The sequence below is a fragment of the Thamnophis elegans genome, chromosome 7 (assembly GCF_009769535.1).
Source record: "Thamnophis elegans isolate rThaEle1 chromosome 7, rThaEle1.pri, whole genome shotgun sequence".
NCBI lineage: Eukaryota > Metazoa > Chordata > Lepidosauria > Squamata > Colubridae > Thamnophis > Thamnophis elegans.
In genome coordinates, this window is record NC_045547.1 from 31835483 (window position 1) to 31856501 (window position 21019).

Consider the following 21019-nt stretch of genomic DNA (forward strand, 5'->3'; position numbering starts at 1 on the left):
GTATGCATATATAATAAGAATCACTTTTCAAATCTGCCATGTTTTAAGATTTACTCTTTAACATGAAAGATTATGCACCTTTTTGAGACCTCTGCCTTTTGTACAGAAATCCTTTTAATACTCCAACACTAAGATCTACTATCTTTACTGAAATTGTGCATTGGTGGATATCATATTGTTAGTGACATTTAAGCAAGATCACATGTGTTGATATATTTCTGAAAGAATCACTGTTCCAACCCTAGACAGATGGATTACTGTGGTATAACGCAGTGCCATTTTCTGAAAGCAGGCTAGGAGGCACAACGCTTTTCAGTTTTTTAAAAAAACTATTATTAGAATAGAATGCACTTTGGGGCAAAAGTTTATCTAACATTTCTTTTCCATGCTTTTTGTAGATGCTCTAAATGTTAAGGTGGCTTCTGTATTTGTATACTATTTTTTCACTTGGCATATTTGACCATGATAAAATTTGTTCTCATGCAGGCAATGCCTCTTTATGGACTTGATACATTTTCCACATTTGTACAACACATGGGACTTTAAATGAATAAAAATGCTAAGTCACAAATGTAATAACTAAAGTTTTTAATTGATTTAGTTAAGCATGTTGGGTGAATGTGGCCAATATCTTATTCTATTTCTCAAGGTGATGATTAAAAGTGTTTCAGGAAAGAACAATTTCCAGTATAGAATCAATATGTATCTAGATTGATACTTTAATATGCATTTATCAAGTGAGGAAGGTAAAACCTGAGACTGGAACACTGGAACAAAGCAGTCGGGGAAGCCTGCAGAACTTGATACTAACCAGTAGGAAAAATGTAATCCAAAAAGTGAAAGTAATACTAACACTGGGAAAAAACATGAAATGTTGGCATTCACTTACTTTGAGGCCACTTGTTTAACCTAAATTCATTTTGAATTTTATTTCTGTCATTTGTTATACATTCCTTTCCTATTTTATGTCATTGAATATCCGATAAACATTCCCATGCTTATTTGGTAAAATATTAATAAAATATTACAATATTGAAACGTAGCATTACTTTTAAAAAGTAGACTCGGAACTCCGTAGACTTCAAACTGAATTTGTAGGAACCCTATCAATCTCTGCCTTATTGATGAGACTATTGATAGCATTCCTTGAATATGATTTCCAATCCTGCTACTTCGGCTTCAACTGCAATAATATAACCGCAATAATACACGGGCAAACAATAGATACAAACTCAAGGTAAATCGCTTCAAGCACGATTGCAGAAAATATGACTTCAGCAACAAAGTAGTCAATGCCTGGAATGCACTATCTGACTCTCTTGTTACGTCCTCAAACCCTCATAACTTTACCCTTAAACTGTTTAGCGTGGACCCCCCACCCCATTCCTAAGAGGTCTCTAAGGGGGCGTGCATAAGTGCACCAGAGTGCCTTCTGTCCCTGTCTTATTGTCCCCATTTATTTGTACCCATTTCCTGTGTTCATGTACATGTTTATACTAATACCTGTTATCTGGTACATGTTTGACAAACTGAATGAATGAATGAATGAATGAATGAATGAATGAATGAATGAATGAATGTGTCCTCTTGCCTTTCATGTCATTCAATCTGTACTTAATTACCCTACTGATATGACTAGCATGAAGTACCTTGCGAAATAGTTTCCAGAAGTAGGATATATGCCTACAGCATTCTTACAATCCCCATAATGAAGTTCTGGGATGAGAAAATGAAGTTGAGACTAGATGACTTTTGGCAATTGCATTGTTTTGAGTGCTTTCAGATCTGTCTTTTGATAATCTGTTCTAGAAACCTCATTACCAAACTGAATGGCTTTCATGGATTCCGGGTTTTTCCTTTTTCTTGGATGAACATAGGAACAGCATTTGTTCTCCAATTATCTGGCATTGCAACTGTTCTCCAAAATTTCTCAACAAAAGTTCATCCAGACCATCAGCAAGTTCTTTTAGTATTGTAGTATGTAGTTCCTCTGGTCCCAGGCATTTTAGCTCATGCCAAGTAAATAATCTTCTCTCTTTCAAGATTCAGTCTCTCTCTGCCTCCCCCTCCCACACACATATTTTTCTTTTTCTTCACCACAGAAAAATGTATGATACAACTCATATTTTTTTTCTTTTATTTCGGCTAAGACTAGATAAATATAAGGCCTAAATTAGCTCTGCCTTTACCTATCTATTGATATTTTTCCCTGTGAAGATCTGGTATACCAGGTATTTTTTTCCCCCCATTACTTTCAATGTATTTAAACAATACATCCTGTTCAGCCATCTCAGCCTCTGTCAGATTTAATTTTTCTGATACAATGCCATTTCCAGCCATTATTTCTGTATATGTATACGTATATGATTCTCTTTTCCTCTTCCATATATGTGCTTTTTGTTTAGTTTTCACATTGTTTCTATGCTTTTTGCACAGTCGTATTGGATTCTTGTGTTGTCCTTCAGATACTCTCTCAGAGGAATTTTTCACAATAATTGATATTTAGGAACTCTCATTATGTCTCTTTTACTGCTGTGTAAAATTGTAATTATGATTAATGAAAAAGCACAAATGCCAGTTTGCTAGATAGACAGGCCTACTTTAATAGCATGTGGAAGGAATACTTTACAATCTCATAAATGTATCATAATGTCTAAAGCAGTGATGTTAAATCTATGGCATGCATGTCAAAAGTGACATGCCATGATATTTTGGGTGGCACTTCAGGGTTCTCCAACACCCAACTACTATTGTTGAAAGCATGCCTTGCCCTTGTGTGATTTGCAGAGGCATTAGAAGCTGCACAAGAATAGGGTGTGATCTCTCACATCCTCCAGAACCTCCCAAAATCATGTGAGAACAGGGTGTGCTTTTACACCATTTCTGTAGGTTGTGGAAGCAGTGTGAGAATGAGGCATGTTTTGGACCCTGGTGCCTCTGAATCCCCTGAAAGTCACCTTAAAGGGATGCACTTTCATGCAGCTTCCAGAGTCTCCGAAAGTCAGTTTGTTTTACTCAGATTTCATTTTGGTAATTATTTGACATTTCTTTTTATAAAACATAGCGCCATACATGATTGGATGGTATTTTTTAAAAAAAGTAAATGAATATGTATATAATTGTTTCTCTTTTGTTATGTGTGTGTGTGTGTGTGTGTGTATGTGTGTGTGACATGCCAACAAAGTCAAGTTAAGTGTTTTCCTAATTTTTGACAAGCTGAGCCCAAAGGTTTTGTCCTCACTGGTCATCACTGTAGTTGCCTCTTTCTGAGAATAAGAAATCCTAGCTTCAGAAAGTACCAAAATGAGGGATGCTAATAGCTGACCATTGAGTGGGGTCATTGCTTGAATTAAAGTCTCCCTTTATATCTCTACATACCCATAGATGAGTACAAATGACTCGCCTCAAATTATCTTACTTAGGATACATCATGAGAACACGTAGGTCTGTGGAGAATGCTGAAATGTTGGAAGTCGAAAGAAAAAGAATGGTTAATCAGCAGCAAGTTATGGTGACAATGGGTACAGCATTGAAAAATTGAAGGATCAGGTTAGGGACAGATAATCATGGAGAAAATCTATGTGGTCAGGAAGGGTCAATATCAACTTGATGGTACACAATCAATGAATACTAAATAAATAAACAAATAGCATTTTAAAATTGTGAAATCTTGTGAGATTACCAAATTTCAAGACATTCCACCTTTTTCGCCTTGAGAAAGACATTTTTTTAAATTGGGGGGGGGGCAGGGGATGAATGTCTCACTTTGTTCTCCCCCACCTATTAATTTATAAAAATGCTTTCCTCTCAGAGTAGTGTAATTACATTATGATTATTATTCAAAAATGTGTTTTATGATAACCAAAATTAAGGGCAAAATGTTTTCCTATTTAAAATGAAAATCCTTTTTCTGCGGTAATGAGTCATCTAATAATTAAACAGAGAGGCTACTTGGATTATTCCTCCTCTCCATATTTTCTTTTTGGCAAGCTGATCAGCTAAATTATCAAAAGAAATTAACCAAAGAAATTGAATCGTGTGCTGAGAAAATAGTACAGTACTGTAAGTTTTTAGACATTTTAGCCTTCTTGTAGTTGTTAGGGAAATCTTGGCCAGAAAAAAATGGATTGCATTACTCAAATAAATGCAGTTCTACTACAAATTTTCCATGTTTTTACCGAGGCAATAGGCTTAATTTTGAAGAGGTTTACCTTGGACTAGCAATTCTATTGTAGGAATGAAACTGTTTCTTCTAATTCATTCATATGGCTTTTTTCATAGAGGTTTATCTTTGAGAAGAGCCACAAAATGTGTCCATGTTTCTGGGTTACTTTATCTTCTTGATTGTCTCATCTTTGCATTTCTGGTCAAACCTGACTATGTGTGTATGCGTGTATATATATATATATATATATATATATATATGTATATGTATGTATATGTATATGTATATGTATATGTATATGTATATGTATATGTATATGTATATGTATATGTATACGTATACGTATACGTATACGTATACGTATACGTATACGTATACGTATATGTATATTTGATGCATCAATTTTCATAAGAAGAATTATTTGAAAACAAAACAATTTGTTTTGAGTATGAATCAAAGCAGAGGTGGGTTGCCAATTTTTTATTACTGGTTTGGGCACACTCTCCCATGCGTGCATGTGCAGCACTTCTGTGAATGCACAGAAGTGTCCGGTTGGGTGGGTGGAGCCTCCCGCTGCTGGTAGTACCGGTTCGGCTGATCTGGGCCAAACTGGCAGCAATCCACCTCCGAATCAAAGCCTATTTGAGTAGGAATTAAACTGTTAGAATTTCTATCCTGATAGTAAATCTTCCTTACAAAGAAACATGTCATCTCACTCTTGCTGGCATAAACAAGTACTGATTCCACAATGTCTATATAATACCAGGAGTTTTAAAAGAAAAGGAGATTTTTTTAAAAAAAGAGTAGAATGCGTAAAAAGATAGACTATTGCAAAACTTTCTCTTTGGTTAGCCAGAAACATTTAAAACATGCAGTAAAATGGGATCAATTTAAAAGGCATGCAGATAGCAAGAAGATTGACTCTAATTTTGCACAGGGACTATGGCAGCCTGTGTTCAAAAGAGGTAATTTGAAGTATGATGACTTGGCAGAGGGGGAGTTAGTGAATCAGATAGTAGTGGGAAATAAAGATGAAAGAAAATAAAAAAGAAAAAGAAATTTCTTCAAGCATTGGCTTGACTAGACACAAAAAGGAAAGGAAAGTCTGCTTTTCAGGGAAAGGGTCCTCTCTTTTTCAGGCTTTGATACTCAAGAATAGATTACAATTTAAGTTTATAATATTTAACAATATCCCTTCTTTGGTTTTTCTGGGAATTTCAAATGCACACAGATACAAAAAAGAAAGCCTTAGATGAGGATGATTGGAAAAGTAAAGTGAACTAGAATTGAGGTCTGTTGTTGCTGGAACTTAATCTACAGAATTCAGCATCCTAAATCATCTTTGTTAATTATACCACAGTTGGCTTGGTGTTGTTGTCACAGTCAACATCAAACCAAAACCTAGGATTTACTAATCACATCATTTGGATTTCTACAGAATCCTGCAGATTTACTAATCACAATGTTTGGATTTCTGCCAAGGCAAAACCCATATTACATTATAGGTCAGTATGATATGGGGACTAAGCTATTATCTCTATAGTAACTCAGCAACCAGAGACAGTTTAGTGGACTACATTGGTCATTTCTTTGGATTAAATAGTCACTATTTGATATGAGCAGAAAAATGTGCCTTTCATAGGACCTGTATCTTTGCTTTGTCTTTCCAGAGGCCTGTGCTTTGTCACAGAGTATACTGAATTAATCAAAAGATCTTTCTCAGTCCCTCGGTGTCCTGTTGTAAGACTCACTTCCACAGCAGCTACTATTGATACACACACACACACACACACACACACACACGATAAATGGTATCTATTACGTGTCAGTGTAGCCTTATAAAAATTGGTAGCCCAGGGAAAAAACAGAAGGTTCATGCCAACTCCCTTAAATTGATGGCCTGGCTTGGATAGCTTATTCCACAGAGCAAATAGATTCAGGTCAATTTAGAATCAACCCATAGAGAAAGGATGAAATCCGTCTCCATTATTGTCAACCGTATCAATAAAGGAAATTAGAAACTAAGCAAACTATTTGTGTAAATTACTTCAATGGGTTAATATTTCTAGGTGTAGAACCCCCCCCTCCCCGGGGTCTGTCTTGATTCTTCAGTCTCCCCTTCCCTTTCAAGCATTTCTTGACATTGGAGAGAATAGAGATGTTAATTAATTCCTCCCTAAATTCCTCAATGTTCTGATACACTGAATAACAGCATTACAAAACTATGATATATGGGCCACCAAAGGGAGAATGCTATTCAGTATGTCAGTGAATTAGGTCTACCTGTTTGAAATGTGGAATTCAGAATCCGTTAAATTCAGGCTGTTGTAATTTATTTTTTAAATCTGTGAAATGTTTAAATGTGAAATTTACTATTTCTGACAGCAAAACACTAAGCAAAAATAGAAGTGAGAAAAAGAATTAGGTGTGCTAATTATCCATCTCAACTTCTTTTATTGCTTCCTTGTGCAGTTTAATCTAGACTTGCCAAGCACTTAATGCTTTTCAGGTGAAGGGCCACAAAAAAAAATAGGAGAATGAAAATAAGATATAGTAATGTTGCAGAGTGTAAATAAGTAAAGAGAGAACATCATTGGAATGGTACTATGATTTCCTAATGTATTTGGTAATAAAAGAAAAGAGAAGGAGAAGGAACAAGAGTGGACCCAGATTAGACAGAATGTACACTCTTTATTCCAAGTTCCATCAAGAACAGCCCATTGGACCAGGTCTAGTTCTCAATCCCTCCCATGCAGCTAAATGTCAAACCGACAGCCTGATCAGCACACACTTATACATATTGAGCCACGGTGGTGGAGTGGTTAGAGTGCAGTACTGCAGGCTACTTCTGCTGCCTCCCGGCTGCCTGCAATTTGGCAATTCAAATCTCACCAGGCTCAAGGTTGACAGAGCTTTCCATCCTTCCAAGGTGGGTAAAATGAGGACCCAAATTGTTGCGGGCAAAATGTTGACTCTGTAAATCGCTTAGAGAGGGCTGTGAAGCACAGTAAAGCGGTATATAAGTCTAAGTGCTATTGCTATTTAGGTATAAAGAGCCACGGTGGCACAGTCGTTAAAATGCAGATTAATTCTGCTGGCTGCCAGCAGTTTGATTCCCACTGGATCAATTTTGACTCAGCATTCCATCTTTCCAAGGACACTAAAATGATGACCCAGATTGTTGGGGGCAATATGTTAACTCTGTAAACCATTTAGGGAGGGTTGCAAAACGCTATAAAGCAGTATATAGTCTGTGCTATTGCTATAAAAACAGGTACACCAGTGCAGCGGTCCCCAACATTTGTGGCTTGGCAGCCCGACTGGGGTGAGAGAGAAGAACCAGGCCATGTGAGGAGTAAACTGGCATGCAGCTTGACTTGCATGAGCAGCAGGCTGGTGTGCATGCACATGCATACACATGCACATGCATACACATGTGTGGTCGCCCACTGCTCACATGAGTTGAGCTGCATATGCATGCATGCACACTGGTCCACCACTTGCATGGCCAGGTTGCAAATAGACCATGACCTGGTAGTGGGCCACAGCCCATGGATTGGGAACCCCTGCAATAGTGTACTCCAGTCAGAGAAAAAGAACCATCACAAAATCAAATCAGAATATTAGAAAGGCCACACTTGGAATACTGCATCCAGTTTTGGTTGCCACAATTTAAAAAAGATGTTGAGGCTCTAGAAAGAGTGAAGAGAAGAGTAACCAAGATGATTAGGAGACTGGAGGCTAAAACATAGGAAGAATGGTTGCAGGAACTGGGTATGTCTAGTTTAATGAAAAGAAGGACTAGGGGAGACATGATAGCAGTGTTCCAATATCTCAGGGGTTGCCACAAAGAAGAGGGGGTCAAACTATTCTCCAAGGCACCTGAGGGTAGAACAAGAAGCAATTGGTGGAAACTAATCAAGGAGAGAAGCAACTTCGAACTGAGGAGAAATTTCCTGACAGTTAGAACAATTGATCAGTGGAACAACTTGCCTCCAGAAGTTGTAAATGTAAGTTTTTAAGAAGAGATTAGATAACCATTTGTCTGAAGTGGTGTAGGGTTTCCTGCAGTGGTGCAATTCTATCTGGTTTGGGCAAACCAGTATCGGTAACAGGGGAAGGCTCCACCCACCCACCCGGACGTCATCACTTCCCGTTTTTGATGCTCAGCGTACGCATGGAAGATCCTGTGCACGCTCACATTTGCGAATCAGTAGCGAAGGTAAGTTGATTTCAACTGGTTGAAATCAAAGGGGGGGTTGGACTAGAAGATCTCCAAGGTCCCTTCCAATTCTGTTATTCTATTCTGTTCTGTTCTAATGTAGTGAAAACAGAAAAAGACAGACATAGTGTAATTTACAGCATGATGCTGGAATGTTTTAAATAAACATATTTCTGATTATTTATTCCTTCTTACCAGGTCAGCATGCTAGTCTGTTATCTATGGTTGATGAATATACAGAATTTGGTTTAGGGAGCCCCAGGTTCCTGATGGATTCTTCTCTGTTTACTCTCAGAGTCAACTCAGCTTGCTCTAAATGTTTTCACAAGGACTCTTTAAGCAATTCACATGTGAAGGGAGGGGAAATCTCATACGGTAGTGAATGCAGATCATATGTATATTAGTGGGGGGGATACCTTTTACCACTACAAAGCTAGGAATCTTTCTGAAAATTTATAAGGAAAGCAAAATAAACATATGTTCTTTACAATTGCATTTTTTTTGTCAGAATGCACTACCCATGCAAATTTCCTGAAAAAGAGACAATATATCACCCATTACAATAACCAGCGTATGGTATTTTGGTGGGAGAACAATTTGAGCATTAAGCCCATAATTCATTTGAAGCCAGTTCATGTTTTTATCCCACTGGTGAGCAATTTTGGGTAGCAAAAGAAACAAGGCTGTGCCTATGGAGGCTTTAAAAGTTAAGAGGAAGAGGAATGGGGAATATGTGAAGTTGCTGAGCTACAGGTCCCAACATTGGTTAGGCTGATTTGTGATTGATGAGTTTGTCTTTTACCTCCATTGCTGTTTTTGTGTATATTGTTTTTCTGTTTTCTTTTAATATTAACTGCCTTGATGAGGAATTTAAAATGTGCAGCACAGGTAGGTAGGTAGGTAGGCAGGCAGGCAGGCAGGCAGGCAGGCAGGCAGGCAGGCAGGCAGGCAGGCAGGCTTGGCTTTATCTGGAGGACAACAAGTAGCCCCTCACTTCTAAAACCAGCATGAGTGACATGGTATTTTGTAGACCAGGTGGCTCTGGCAGTCAAAATACTAGGGACTATAGGAAGTTGGGCAGTTTAATGGAGTCCTTTTTACAGTATACTGATTTCAACTCTATATAGCAATGTGGATAACTGACCAAAGAGGAGATAGTTCAAGTCTTTTACTCCATTGCTGGAAGAATTGGATATTTATTAACCATTTCTCTCCCTTTCTGAACTCAAGAAAATAAAATTATTAGAAAGCCAAAGAGAAGACCGAGTGAAGGACATTGTGAAACCAGGAGTGAAAAACCTGCAAGTTTAAGATCACATGCAGCTGCCTCTGAATTTTATGGCGATCTCAGCTTGATCAGTTTGGATCTCCAACAAAAACGACCTGCCATTTTCTTAGCCGTTTACTGGTGATCTAGTGGTTAGAATGCAGTATTTCAGGAAAACTCTTTCTACAGCCTGGAGTTCAATCCTGTTGGGGCTCAAGATCGACTCAGCCTTCCATCCTTCCGAGGTTAATAAAATGAAGACCCAGATTGTTGTGGGTAATAGTTTGACATTGTAAACCAACCTGAGAGTGCTATAAAGCACTATGGCACGATATGTACTGTAAGTCTAAGTGCTACTGTTATTGCTGAAGGAAAAAAAGAGGATGTTAGAAAGAAATAATCCAATTAAACTGTAAATAGCAGCCCACCCAGTTTGGGTTTTCTTTTTTCCATCTATGACATGCACTGCACATCATCCAACAAATTGCTTTTGTGGCCCAGGGCAGAAAAAGAGTTTCCTGTCTGTGGTTTAAATCCCTTGCTGGGACCATCCTAACTTTAGGCTGGAAAACTCCTTGTAAACATATTCTTGTTCAGAGTTAAACAATTCTCCAAGTGCAGAAATATCTGTGGGCAAAAAGAAAGCATGTTTTCTTTCCAAATGTGAAGAACTGCAGGGAAGAGAAACAAAAAATGGAAACTGCAATGTAAATTTTTTTTCTGAGTAGAAAAGGCCCAACAAATCAGGAGTGACAAGAACACACACACAAACCCATCAGGATGCATTTACACAATGAACGGGTGCTTCCGATTTCAGAAATACTCCAGCTCTCTCTCAACTTTGCAGATATATAAAATTCATTTTTCCCTCATCTCAGAAGGAACAAATTTGGAACTTTCTCTCTTTGAGCACCCATGGAAAACTGATTATGTTCGGGTTCAGTTAAACCTAGGATCTTTTGAAATGCCAATGGGATCAAGGGTTAATTTAAGAGAGATATAAGAGGAATTTAAAGAATAAAAGTTGTCACTTCTCGATGTGCAGATAGGATAGGACCTTACTGAATGGGGACAGTGTCAAATGGAGGCAACATTACTAGTATTCTGGACTGTGTGTAGTTTCCTATACTACTGTCTTCAGATATTTAGCAACTGGCTTTTATTCATAGGCATGGAACTCTGGTAGCTGTATCAGAGAAAGGAGGAAAAAATAGTGGATTTAGAGAGCAGATTTAGATTTAGAATGGATTTAAATTTTCTTTTAGCTATTGCTGAGCAAATTAGTTCTTTCTGGGTACGAACACTTGTGGTGAGTAAGGAATTAGTCTGACATGCTTATTGCTTGAAGAGTTCCCTACAGATTCTGCCAGTTAACAAAGAATCATTGCAGAAAAAGATTATTAAACATTAACCCAAGCAACTGACAGAATTTTTCTTTAAAAAATGAAACAGTGCATTACTTCTATCATCATAGCTTAATACTACTATTATGAAAAGGACACCGTAACATCCATTTCAACTATATACAAAGTTATGTGAGTAAAGATCAAAGGGCTCACCTAATGAAATTTCTATCACTTCCTTTAGAGTAGATGAGTAAGTAAACTTTAAAAGTGAAAATAGGCTTTTGACAATATGCAATCCAATAAAAAGGGATGCCACCTCAGTTCTAAAAAGGGCTTATGTGCAAGGATATGTGGTCTACTCATGAAGCAGAGTTTTAAGATTTAGACAGTTGAATTGTCTTCACACTAACAAGGGGCTGATGTGATTTAGTAGCTAACTAGAATGTTGATTTAGATGTGAAAAACCCAATTATACCACATTCTGATAGTCACCTCCAGGCCTCAACTATTGTTGAGTTGACAATATTTCAAAATTCTCAGCTAGCATGATTCTTGCTAGGAATTGTGGGATTTATCATCACAACATATCTAAAAACCATTGGCTTGGGAAAGATTGATGCATTGCATAATTATTGATGGTCCATGCAATAAAGATGAACAAATGTCCATTGTAAATATGAATTTGTAAATACTTTTCCCCCTCCAAACTGTGAACAGTCTATTCAAAGGCAGGGCAGCACACCATTTCTTTTAATAAACTTTGAAAGGCAGCCTCCTGGAATTCAGAGGAGAGCCATGTCCAAGATTAAGGTGACTGCATAATGGAGAAAAACACTTGACACAAAAGAAGGGACTTCACTGAAAATGATCCAAGGTACTAGCAGACAGGAGTGGTATAAATGACAGAATAATCCACACAGCAATTCTTCTCCTCAAAACCAAACTAGAACATGCGCCCGAAAGGTCAACAAAACTAATTAGGCAAGAAAGCAAAATTTTGTTTTGACATTTCTCTCCAATCCATCCCAATAAAAGTCCTACCACATGTGCAAATTGACTTTCTCTTCCTACTTGTCCAGAAATATTCAATGTCAGACAGGTGGGAATAGAAGAGGGGAAAAGTCTTATCAGCTATGCACAGAATATTGAGTTTTGAATATAACACTGGCGCTGGGCACAAAGCAAGTGGTCTAACTTTCAGCTGTCAGCCAAGCCAGTAACTGTCTCCTTGGCAACACCTTATCAACTCTTGAGGTATATGGAGATTTAACCATCTGGTTGTTGACTAATGATTTGTCATGTTCCATGATAGCCAAGAGGGTCACATTCTGAGAAGGTTTGGAGGGTGAGCTATTCTTTCCAGGAAAAATCTGACATCTCTTTTTGCATTTGTCATTTACTATCCATTGACTGAGATTTTATTGGCAGCCATCTTCTGGTATACCATAATATAGGCATAGAGCAGGCTTGCCTTTCATTTGTTTTCTCATTATCTGTAGTCTTTAAAATAAGGACCCCTAAACACAAGACTACCGAGTAGATAAATATATTCCATTTGGTATACAATTCAGCTCTTTTTTTGCAAATTAAAACAATGTCTGATTCAAAAGGACACGATGGTCCAGATTTCAGTGCATATAACATTAAGCCATGGTGACTTGCTTGAGAACTATGCAAATTCTAAATTTTAGGCCAAAATACATACACTTTTAAAGACTGTCATACGCACAAAAATATATGCTTTTCATCAGTCTACTTCAAGCCACAATCAATATTACTTGGACTTTGTCTACACTTTACTGATGCTCAAAATATCTTAAATACTTTTTCAATGTATTGTTCTTCCAATTTTCCTCTTTCCTTGACTTTCTGAATGAACATATCCATCCAGTATTTTTTTCCTCGTATTTAAAAAAAAGTTTAAAATTACACAAAATAAAAAACCTTTTATTTTGTGTAATTTTATCTTTCTAATTGTAATGTTTAATAAAAGTACAATACAAAGTAATTCTATCATTTCTGTATCTGTTTAACTTTCTATTCTCATACTTGGAAACCTTTTAATTGTTCTTTCTTTAAATCAGTAATTTTTCAAATTGTAGCACCCATAAAATTGTAAGTGAATTTGTGTGATTCTCCATAAATAAAACGAATGCTTTCACTGAGGTTAGGATTCGGCAAGGAATACATATACAACTTAATCATTCAATTTTAACGTTCAGTTTTAATCAAAGAGCAGTGTTCTTCAGTTTTGCAGTAGAGGTAGTCTTTTATTCGCAACCATTTGTTTAGTGGCTGTTTGAAGTTACAATGGCACTGAAACAAAATGACTTATGACTTTTTTCACACTTACGACCATTGCAATCATGTGATAAAAATACAGGGATGTGGCAACTGTCATATATTTATAATCGTCGCACTGTCCCAGGGTCACATAATTACCATTTATAATTTTCCCAGCTGTCTTCCAACAAATAAAATCAATGAAGAAAGCCAGATTCGTTTAACAACTGCTTGATTCACTTAACAATTGCAGTGATTTGCTTAACAACTGTGGCAAGGGATTATCTAGATCCCTTTCAGTCTGGTTTCGGGGCCTGGTTACTGCACCGAAACTGCTTTGGTCGCACTGACCGATGATCTCTGGCGAGCCAGGGATAGAGGGCATTCCTCTCTCCTGGTGCTCCTTGACCTCTCAGCGGCCTTCGATACCATCAACCATGGTATCCTTCTGCGGCAGCTAGTGGAGGTGGGAGTAGGAGGCTCCGTCTTACGGTAGTTCTCCTCTTACCTCTCTGGCAGGTCGCAGTCGGTGTTGGTCGGAGGACAGAGGTCGACCACTAGGCCCCTTGAATACGGGGTGCTGCAGGGCTCGGTCCTGTCCTCCCTCCTATTTAACATCTACATGAAGCTGCTGGGTGAGATCATTTGTCGGTACGGGATTAAATACCACCAGTATGTGGACGATACCCAGTTGTATCTGTCCGCCCCGTGCCAACTCAGTGAAGCGGTGGAAGTAATGTGTCAGTGCCTGGAAGCTGTCAGGGTCTGGATGGGAATGAACAAGCTTGCGCTCAACCCTGACAAGACTTTGGATGTTACCCCCAAAAAATAGTCCAGATATTCCACCGTTAAACCTGGGGGGTGAAATTCTACACCCCTCAGAGAGGGCTCGCAACTTGGGTGTTCTCCTGGACCCACAGCTGACATTAGAACACCATTTGTCAGCTGTGACCAGGGGAGCTTTTGCCCAGGTTCACCTGGTGCACCAGTTGCGGTCCTATCTGGACCGGGAAGCATTCCAAATGATCACTCTTGCCCTCGTCACCTCAAGGCTTGACTACTGTAACACGCTCTACATGGGGCTGCCCTTGAAAAGTGTTCGGAGACTACAATTGGTCCAGAATGCAGCCGCGCGAGTGATACTGGGTGTACCGAGGTATACCCATGTTACACCTATCCTCCGTGAGCTGCACTGGCTTCCTATCGGTCTCCGAACACGCTTCAAGTTGCTGGTTATCACCTTTAAAGCCCTACATGGCCTAGGACCTGGATATCTCCGTGACTGCCTCCTGAAACATACCTCCCAGTACCCAATAAGATCCCACAGGGCGGGCCTTCTCTGGGTACTGTCGACCACACAATGTCATCTGGTGGCTCCTTGGGGAAGAGCCTTCTCTGTAGCTGCCCCGACCCTCTGGAACGGTCTCCCCCCTGAGATCCGGACCCTCCCCACTCTCTCGGCCTTCTGAAAGTCTGTTAAGACCTGGCTGTTCCGGCAGGCCTGGGGCTGCTGATCTTTGATTGGACTTCAGCCCCATTATAATCGAGTGTATGTTGTGTCTCTTTTAATCTGTTTCTGTTTTGTATTTTAAACTCTTTTCAATATTTTTAAACTGTTTTATGTAAGCCGCCCAGAGTCCTCCGGGATTGGGCGGCATACAAATCTATTAAAATTACAAAATTACAAATAAAATGGGGCAAAACCAACAACTGCCTCCCTTAGCAATGCAAATTGTGGGCAGGTGTAAACTGCTTACTACCTGTATTGCCGTTGTCCATTGGGAGGTTGCACAAACAAAGTAAGAAGCACAACTTAGGGGAAGTTTTGATAGGATTCTCATTTTGCCTGTGCAATGCTGATTAAGTTCTTTTAAAAAATATGACCATCCTTTAAATTCTCTGGACACTTGGAAGGTACCAACCTACAGTTTGAGAACTCCTGCTTAAAATAAATTTGCTTTTAATAAAACTGTTGAAACAAGAACACATCTCTGGAGGAGGACTTGGCAAGGGACACTTTTCCTTACTTTTAGTGCTTCTGACAATTTTTGCTTTGTCCATATCTATCTGTTGTGATCCATTTAGGCTAACTAAGGGTAATATTGACCATTGTTCTTAAAACAATGGGAGCCACCGTAATAGCCCATTAAAGAATCTATATAAGTAGATTCTTATTCAGAATCTATTCAGAATTATGAATGAGTGCATCAAGTTAGGATAGCCATTCTAAACCAACAAGCTTTATATAGCATGATACAAACTCACATACTTTGCTTCAAACAAAATCTATTCAGTATATGATGATGGCCTGGATTATGGTCTATAATCTACTGTTCTGATTCAATACAATATTGGTAGATATTTGGGGTACTTTTTGAACTTCCAAATCTAGGTCTAAGCGGGAGTGACTGGCCCAAACTCATCCAGCCAGCTTTCATGCTTGAGAAGACTAGACCTTGAGTTTACATATTCTATTAGTCCAGCATGGCCTTCTCCCTCTGTCTCTACCCCCACCCCACCCTCCCCGTCTCTCATCTATATACTTCCTTTCTCTATGTTAGACAATGATTAAATAATGGTTACAATTTGTGTGGAATTGCCTCTTTTAAAAACAAAAATAGCATATTTTGAAATATTGTCACGTCCATGTCCTGCGCCATCTGGACAAAATGAATTGAGGCTATAAAATTTGTTGAACAGGGATCTCTTTATATGTATACTATTGAGCCTTTTGAAAAGGGAAGATCACATTTATAAGGAATTTTGATCTTCAAGTCTACACATATCAGAAACGTTTGAAAGAGACAATATCTGCTCATATCTGTTTTTAATTGCAATTTGTTATATTTTGTCTTTTATAAGATTCATGGTGGTTAACAAAGATAAAATCATGTTGCTCGTTTAAACGCCATGCGTTTATTTTTAAATACTTTAGGAAACTTTATGACACACAGTTGCAATCAGAATGTGTTTCAAGAAAATAATACGATTAGATCAAAGATTAAGTTAAAATATAAATGTTATATGAATAGGACACACGAATCCATATAAAGTAAAACTAGCAACCCACAACAAAAATTGTTTGTAAATATTTCTGAAAACATGGCTATCCTGCATTTTTGTTTACTGAAGATACTGTGATTTTAATCATTGCAATTCACTTTGGTGATTAAAAACAAGGTGCAATTTTCTGAAAAAAGCTTACATAAACAAAAAAAAAGTGTCACCTGGCTCCTTATCTTCCTTGAGAAAAATTTTGAAACTTAAGGTTTAGCCATGGATGCTGGCCTCTCATGGGGACCCATTGTTGTCTCTCAGAAAATTCAAGCACCAGAGAAAGGCCTCTGAGGTACCCATGTCACTGAAAATTCACTTTCTCTTAGAGACTAAATATTGCTACTTTCACCTATATGCAAAGTACTAGCTTAGGAAATAATTTCAGGGCCCTTGTCACTAATACAATTGCACATTCATTGGGCTGTAACATTATCCCATCATTGGTACATGAGCTTTGGTTTGCAAATAGAGTTTTCTTTAGATATAAACCTGGCATATTTTCATTTAAATTAAATTCTGTATGTTTTATATACCCAAGTATGAAGTTTGATTGACATCTTACTTCTTCTGTGTATTCGATTTACATTTGAATGCTTTAAGATTACCTATTCTTAAAACAATAGCAGAATACTGAAAATATGTGCATGTTTATTAATGCATAGCACTAGCATGAAATGTGTAGTTTTAGAAATATCAGGGAAGTGTTTCAAGCCGCTGGCATAATTCACTAATGTTTATAAATAATACATGGTGGAGTGTGTCTGCATATGAAGATCAAGCTACATAACATATGATTTTATGCCTATAATTAAAAGAATTGGCAAGGGAAAGTAATTACACCTTTTGTTAACATGGGGGTTATTTGTGGGTCATACAAACCACTGAACACTTCATAGACACAAGTGCTTGAAACATAATCCCACCTCCCACAGATGTATTTTTTTATTTCCTATTAGCAACAGTTTAACTTAAGTCTGCATCGAATATATCAAAGTAGTATCTTTGAGGCAATTGATTCATTTCATTCTCCAGGAAAGTCATTCTAATGAGGTCCTTCCTGTATCATTTAAGTATGCCCTGTTCATTCTGTAGAAATGGAATAGAGGCTAAGCTAATAACATAATAGAGCAGGATGGGGAACATGGTTGCCACAGTCTGCTGTTAAGAAAATTCTATTAGAAATGGAAATTCTAGTTCAGACACTTATTTATAAATTGCTTAGGCTTTGGGACCTCAATGTCATTGGTGAATGCAGTGTGGAGATGTAATGGTATGTGAGAATGACCTTGAGAGACAAGGTGAAGATATGCTGGCTAGTAAACACTCAGCTTTGAGGGAGCATAGCCCAGAGCACATAGGCAGCAGAGCAAGAAGCTCAGGAGGAACCTTTTAGTTATCAGACTGTAAAGGCATCAGTGGGAGAATTGGACTTTCATACTTGCAAGATTCTGTTAAATTATCTTTACAATAAAGTAGAACTGGCTTATCTGCCCATGTTTCTAGTTTGGTCTTTGATAAGCCTGACAAAAAAGGAAGGAAGGAAGGAAGGGAAGGAAGGAAGGAAGGAAGGAAGGAAGGAAGGAAGGAAGGAAGGACTGTAATATGTAATGTACTTAACTTTTATGAATAATAGGATATTTTGGTATCTGAATTTGTTGCTGGTGTGACCTTTCCATACCATAAATCTCTTTTATGTTAACAATTCATCCTGTAGGAAGTACCAAAATAATTGTACATTTGCAAGGAATTAGTTAAGTAAATGTAGTGGAGGAGAAAAAGAGCTAGCACTTCCCTTTTCTGCTGATCTTGTCACTTAGTTCTCAGGGAAAACAGGATTTTTTACTTATCAGTCATGTCCTTGGCTTTTCCGAATGGGATTTTTTCTGCATTGACAGTACGTTGAACAAATCTGAGCAGCTATTACTTCTGCTTCTTTTGGTAACCATGTCAAACTGGATTAGTTAAACCTAGTTTGCTGCCAGGTTATCTGACAGCATCATTAAGCATTTCTTGATTAATCAATATGGCCTATTGTTATTTCTCAGATATTTTTTAATCAACTGGATTCAGTCAATACGTTCAATCTAAAGACAGACCCCATATAAACTGATATAGGACTTGCATAACACTTGCACTAGGATAATTCATATAAAGATTGATGAAAACTTGCAATTACAATTTAATTGTGCAGTTTAATTGTAGCACTCTTGCATTGCTTGGGAATACACAAATTGCAGTAGGGTCCTGAAAATCCCTACAGCAGTGGTTCCCAAACTTGGCAACTTTAAGCAGAGCTGGATGGAGAATTCTGAGAATTGAAGTCCACAAGTCTTAAAGTTGCCAAGTTTGGGAACCACTGCCCTACAGGAAAGAAAAAACCACATCTGTCAATCCTGCTAAGATGTGAGTTCAGAGATAGCTTTGACCAGGGGTGTGTTCCTACGCGAACACACCAGTTTGCTCTCATGCACACTGGCCACCCATTGCTTGCACATGCGCAGTTTGCTGTAAATGGTTGTGCGCATGCGTGAAGACCATTAAAAGCTAATCAACAAGATGCCAGAAATGCCAACAGAGATTGGGGAACCGGTTCGGGGGCATGACCAGCTTGGGTTGCCCTGTAACTCACCTCTGGCTCTGACACCTCCTACTGCCCAAAGTAAGTGGTATATAGGATCCTGAATTTTGTTCAAGAGAAGAATACCCAAATTCAGACCAACCCAATGATTAAAACAAAATGCATTACTTGTAGAAAATCTTTTATCTGGTCCGTTATATGCAGGTATGCTTCAAATTTGTTCATTATCGTATCTAAATAAATTGAGTGATTCTTATCAGTGGAGAAAGATTGGATGCATACCGTATATTTGGTCATATGGAATATATTGTATATTTTCTATATAAAAATGGCAATAGCTGTCTTTTATCACAAAATATACAAAATAATTTACAAAATTTATTTATCTGCATATCCATTCATATATTGTACATATCTTAGGTTCTCTTTAACCAACTGGCCTATCTATGGCTGTATATGATTGCAGTTATCATGAGCTTTTTGATATTTGATATTTGACCATTAAGTATTAGAATTATTGATAACAGAATTAGTGGCTAGCATGACCATCATAGACTCAAAACACTTCTTAAGTTGTAAATATATAAGACTCTCTTCCATTAAGCAAAATCTGGAGCTTTGAAATCTTTTAAAAGTTCTAAATGAAATGCATTAATTTAAACAAATCAAATAAGTATTTTTCCCCTTTGAACTGTGAGATTGTTCTAATTGCAAAAAGGAAATAGCCATGTAAAAGAAAAATTGGTCTGCCAGAGAAATTAAGAAATGATTGATTAGACAACTGATTTCTATGGTGGTGACAACCAAGAGATAAGAGGAAACATTTTATTAAAGTTTAATTCGGTCATGAACAGAGAAATAGCTGCTTTATATCATGAACTGGAAGATCTTTGTTGGTTGCAATCTAGATTGAGTTTATAGAATCCACGTATAATTAAATATATTACATAAGTGTATGCATGTGATATTTATATATTAAAGATTTGAGAATACAAGAAGCCTTAGTTTCCAGTTTCATTGAGTGTTTTTAAAATGTTCTGGAAAGGATATGTTTGTCGGCCTTGAATAACTGCAACCAGTTGCTTTAGGAATAGATTAGACATTCAGTTGGATAATGACAATGGTATATGTGAACCTTTAATTTTAGATATTTTAAATATTATTAGCATGGGGGAAGGGGAAGAGAGGAGATAAATAATTGGGAGATATAAACATTAACTTTTCAGAATGACTGGCTATTGTGTGCAACCTGTTGGCTTTTTATCTACATTCCAAAATAGGATTCTTTTGTAAATAGGAAAGGTGACTCACAAAAATGCAAATCAGGTGTGCTCAGGCCATCTAACTCAGGCAGCAGTCTTCTTCCACTGGATGTCCTCCAGCTGTGTGGAATTGGATCTACTAGGATTTTATGCCAGCACAGTTGTGGGCAATTACCGTATATACTCGAGTATAGGCCGACCCGAATATAAGCCGAGGCACCTAATTTTACCACAAAAAACTGGAAAAGTTATTGACTCGAGTATAAGCCTAGGGTGGGAAATGCAGCAGCTACCGGTAAATTTCAAAAATAAAAATAGATACCAATAATGTTTTTGAATATTTATTTCAAAGAAAAACAGTAAACTAGCGGTGTATTCAATGAAATACTTCACTCACCTCATGATGCTGATGTCCCGCTGTGATGATAATGTCCCGTGCAGCCGCGGGAGCGATGTCCCGCCTCCTATGACACACGGCACAGTGATTCCTATCATTGGATCACTGTACCAGAGGAGGTGGGACATCGCTATGTGGCTGCTTGCCATAACAAGGAGGAGGTGGGACATCGTTGCAGAGCGGCAGGAGGGGGAGGAAGGGGAATCGTAAGACAGCCCTGCATTACATTAGAACGTGAGGAGGGGGGATGGTGCGGTGCGCGCTGCGCGGCAAACTGACACAGAGGGAGGGGAAACTCACAGGGGCACTGGGCCATTCACGAGTGTCACCCAGCGGCATGGCCCCACCCCTTTTCCTCCTCCATTTCGGGCAAATTTTTCACTGACTCGAGTATAAGCCGAGGCGGCTTTTTTCAGCCCAAAAAGTGGGCTGAAAAACTAGG